The sequence below is a fragment of the Gekko japonicus genome, unplaced genomic scaffold, assembly GCF_001447785.1.
Source record: "Gekko japonicus isolate JY-2015 unplaced genomic scaffold, Gekko_japonicus_V1.1 scaffold1343, whole genome shotgun sequence".
Taxonomy (NCBI): Eukaryota; Metazoa; Chordata; class Lepidosauria; order Squamata; family Gekkonidae; genus Gekko; species Gekko japonicus.
Window position 1 is genome coordinate 143,638 of NW_015177054.1, and position 4,834 is coordinate 148,471.

The 4,834-nt window shown below is 47.6% G+C and overlaps 2 protein-coding genes across 2 annotated transcripts in view; one reads left to right on the plus strand and one right to left on the minus strand.

Moving 5' to 3' along the window:
* IFT140 (intraflagellar transport 140) overlaps positions 1-4,834 on the plus strand; it is a 120,918-nt gene that overhangs the window by 37,659 nt on the left and 78,425 nt on the right. The window lies entirely within an intron of this gene.
* Positions 1-4,834, minus strand: part of TMEM204 (transmembrane protein 204) — a 61,494-nt gene that overhangs the window by 482 nt on the left and 56,178 nt on the right. The window lies entirely within an intron of this gene.

Consider the following 4,834-nt stretch of genomic DNA (forward strand, 5'->3'; position numbering starts at 1 on the left):
GGACTGCACATTTTCACCTTTTCTTCGTTCCTTCGCTTCGCCTGAATGCTTGAAGAGACCATGTATTCTTTTTATTAATTGATTAAAATCTCTTATATTTTGAATACTCTAAACTTGATCTCTGGAAACGCTCCATATCTATTTGGTATTGCTATACGTAGTGTGGTAAGAGCAGGGGCAGCGGGTAAACTTGCCATCCCTGGAGCAATTTATTTTGAAATTGTAAAATTGTGATAGATCACACCAGTGTTCCCTCTAAGCTGAGTTAGTCTGAGCTAGCCCACAGGTTTTTAGCCTCCGGCTCACACATTTGTGTCTTAGCTCAGGAAGGATGGCTCCAGAGCAAACTAATTTATGTGGCAGTCAAATCGCTCGCTCACAACTTCAATGCCAGTAGCTCACAAAGTAGAATTTTTGCTCACAGGACTCCACAGCTTAGAGGGAACATTGGATCACACCCATGTGAGCTGATAGGAATGAACTGGGCAGGTGCGGCAACTAGGCGGATCCTCTTTACCTGCAGCGCAGGTACAGAGTGCTAGACATGCAATTGTTTAGCTGGAGATACTCTCAGAATTGCTTTTGGCACCCTTGGGAAGTGATGGGAAGGGGTGCTGTTGCCCACTAGAGACTTGAGGACAAGTGCAGGGAATTCTGACTTTGCGGTGACCAGCCCAAAAGAACAGGGAGGGCTTGCAAGTCTGTTCCTTCACGCATACAGCACACACAAATCTGCCGAACTGACTGGAGTGCTGTGTTTGTAGATCTTGTCTCTCCACCATGTTCTTTGTCTTCTGAGAACTTATATTAAAAGAATTGTAACACATGAGCAGTGCCAATCAGATTTGGACCCCTGCACCCTGCCCACCTTTTTTTAGCAGGGTTCTGAATTGATCCTGCTTCTGCATTTTCATGTGCTAGAAAAAATGAAACATTAGGATTCCTGTATGTACAAAGTAAGTGTTTATAGTCTTTGGCTGAGAGCAAATGCCCTTTTTGATCTATAATTATCTGTCATTACACTGTCATTGTCTGCCGTTATACATCTAATAAAAAAACATTCAGTACCAATGCAGAACCACAGGTTAGTTGAGTGTGCCTGAATGAGCTTCGGAGCTTGAACTTCTTCGGCCTCAGCCCTCCATGTCAGACCTCCTTGAGGAGGTGTTACAAAGCAAATTGTTGTTAAGATATGGGGTGGTGGTGGGGCTGGCTGGCATTCAGAGTTGGAAACCTCACTAGGCAGTGTGTGTGACTAGGATCTGAGAGACCAAGTTCAAATCCCCAGTCTGCCATGGAAGGGGGTGGGGATATGGTTCAGTGGAAGAGCCTCTGCTTGGCATGCAGAAGGTCATCGAATCATAGAATGTTAGAATTGGAAGGGACCTTGCAGGTCATCTAGTCCAGCCCCCTGCACTCTGCAGGAGCACAGCCGAAAAGATAGCCCTACAACATACCCGAAAGATGGTCGTCCAGCCTCCACTTGAAAACGTCCAGCGAAGGAGCATCCACCACCTCCCGAGGCAGTCTGTTCCACTGCTCAACCACTCTTACCGTTAGGAAGTTTCTCCTGATATTTAGGTCCTCGGTTCTATCCCTGGCATTTCCAGTTAAAAGGAACAGGCAGTCAGTGATGTGAACCTTGGAAAGCCACTGACAGTCTGAGTAGACAGTACTGACCGTGATGGCCCAGGGGTCTGATTTCATGGGTGTCCATGTGTGGGTGACTTTGGGCGAGTCGCACGCTCTCTGCCTAACTTACCTTTACAGGATGAGGGTAAAATGGAGTAGAGAGGTACACTTTGGGTACCCATAGTAAGGTGGAGTATAAATGAAGTAAATAAAAGAAATAAGGCATCCTTCATTTCACTCCTGACGACTGTTTGCCTGCTTGAAGAGGAGAATTCAAGTGGGGACCTGCAAGAAACTTGCGGGTGCATCTCTTCCCCCTCTTTGCTTCCTTCCCTCCTCCTCCTCCTCCTCCCCTCTTTCTCCCCCTCCCCTGATCTGTCAGCCGACTCCCTTTTGCTCCCCCATCCCTCCTCTGTCAATCTACCCGCCCTCCTCCCTATTCCCCCCTTTCTCTCATTCCCTTTGTCAACCTACCCCCTATTGCACTCCTTTCTCCCTCTTATCTTATCGCCCATCTCTTTTGTCACCCCCACCTTTTCTCTATCAGCCTGTCCAACCCCCGCATTCCCCCCACGTACCACCTGCCCCTGGCACTTCACTCACCCCCACCTTTGCAGCTCTCCACACTTGCCCCTCACCCTTGACACTCTACTATCCCCCCAACCCTTCCCATTCACCACCCCCACCCTTGCTGCTCTTCCCAACGACTTTCCAGCGGGCCAGCAGTAGACTGCCGGCTTGGTAGGGGGGTGGCGGAAGTCACAGGAGGGGGAATCACAGCCTTCCCATCTGCTGTGGCTCCTGGGTTGCTGTGCCTCCGACGCTGGGCCCAGCATGGCTCCTGACCTGCTGGGCCCCATCAAGTAGGTGATTATTTGGAGGGGAAATTTTTTTATGGGGTGGGGGGAATTAATCCCACCCAATATATTTTTAAATACAGATTTCCCCACAAACCCGGGGAGTGCCCCAAGTTTGTTGGGAAATCTCTTTAGCCTTCACGTGGCCCCGATCTGCAGATTTAGCTGTCTGCAGATGGGGGCCATGGGTGGCTTTTAGAATATAAGATAAGCTGACTTTGCTGTTCTTTAATTCTTAGGATTCTAGGCGGCAATGTGATTTCATTTATGTACGTCTCAAATAAACACACACCGAATAGTACAGTGAAATTGACTGCATGGTCAATATTGGTTTTAATTTCACATAATAATAATAATAATATGGTTATTGCAGTAATAGCTGAAATAACGTATTTTAAATATTCCAATATTTTTATCTATAAAACTTGCAGTTTATTAGAGCACATTTTGTTCCAGGCAATATAGGGCTTTTCCAGAAAGCAAGCCAGGTATATGGGAAGACAGCCTGGACTTTTGGCTATATGATCTATCCATAGCCCTTGGGAGATTGTTGTCAGGAGATGTTATTAAGGAACTCTGGAGACTGACTGTGGCACGGAGTTTGGTGGTCACCTGAAGTCAAGGGGAGAAACAGACCACTTGCTTAGTGCGAAGAAGAAGAAGAAGAGGAGAAAGAAGAGGAAGAGGAGGAAGAAGAAGAGGAGGAGGAGGAAGAAGATGAAGAGGAGGAAGAGGAGGAAGAAGAGGAAGAAGAAGAGGAGGAGGAAGAAGAGGAGGAGGAGGAAGAGGAGGAGGAGGAGGAGGACAGAGCGGCTTACAGTCTCCTTTCCCTTCCCCTCCTCACAACAGACACCCTGTGAGGTAGGTGGGACTTAGAGAGCTCTGAGAGAACAACTCTGAAAGAACTTCTGACTGACCCAAGGTCAAAACAGCAGCTGCATGTTGCGGAGTGGGCAATCAAACCTGGTTCTTCCAGATTAGAGTCCATGCTCCTAACCACTACACCAAACTGGTTCTCTCCCTGGCTTGTAGTCAGATTTACTGCATGGTTTAGTTTTCAGGAACAGTTTTTTTATATCATGCTTTCAGGGATTCCAAACTCTTTATATGTGGTGCTTGTTCTGTATTCTTCTTATTCTGAAATAAGGTTTTCCACATTTAAATGTAAGAGCGATTAGCCTTTGAAAAATCTTAAAATATGGACCCGGCGCTCATGACTGCTGGGAAAAACCCTGAACGATTCTGTCTCCAGAGCTGCTGAAGGAAGGGGAGAGTAGAGAGATAAAACTGGGGGAGGGGGGCTGCCGGACAAGTTGCCTGTAGGATACATAAGAAACATAAGCATTCTAGTCAAGGAACGTGAATGTTTCTTGTGAATTTGAGGGGGCTTAAATGTAGTGGTTGGCTCTTTGGGGGCTCATAGTGGCTCTTGGGAGCCCTGCTTGTTTACTGCTTTTGATCCTTCCCTATTTTGTTCAAGCTTATGAGAACTACAGTAAACGAAGGCTGATATTCTCAGTAGTCTAGCACGTGCCTATGGATATAGTTTCAGGATTCAGTTGGGGGGGGGGGGGGTGTCTGTGTATGTCCCACAGGCGTTGTGTTGTCCACAGCTGCTGCTTGGCCCAGATGCTGAGACTCTTCTTTTTGACTGATTCTTCTATTTGAAACCTAAATTGCAATACCGTTGAAATTCACAAGAGCCAGCTTGATTCTTTTGTGAAGGAAATGAAATTGTGCGTGGTGGAGGAGCTGAAGAAAGACAAAACCAGGAGCACAGAGTTCAAGCCGATCTGCTACAGGAGTCTCAGAGTTCAACTGATAAGACTCACAACTCTGTCATCCCCTCCTCCCCCCAGTAGCATGCCTGTGTCTGTCTCTCTAAGTGCAGGGCTGTGAGCACCATGGCACCTGCTAACACTTCTTGGTGCCTCCCACTTGTGGGCGGGGCCGGGGAAGGATCTTGCCGAGCAGGGCTTCTAATTGGCTGTTGGAGATTTGATTGGATGTGCAGGTTTTTAAGAAACATTGCTTTGGCAGCAGCTGTCCCCACAGCACGAGGATCCTCACTGCGTGCCTGAAGGTAAGCTGCCGCAGGTGTGGCTGCCCCCACCACACTATGCCAGAATTCCAAAAGGTGTCTGCAGGCTCAAAAAGGTTGGGGACCAATGCTCCCTCTAAGCTGTGAAGTCTGGTGAGCAAAAATTCTACTTTGTGAGCCACTGGCATTTAAGTTGTGAGCGAGCGATTTGGCTACTGCATAAATTAGTTTGCTCTGGAGCCTCCTTCCTGAGCTAAGACAAAAATCTGTGAGCTGGAGGCTAAAGAACTGTGAGCTAGCTCAC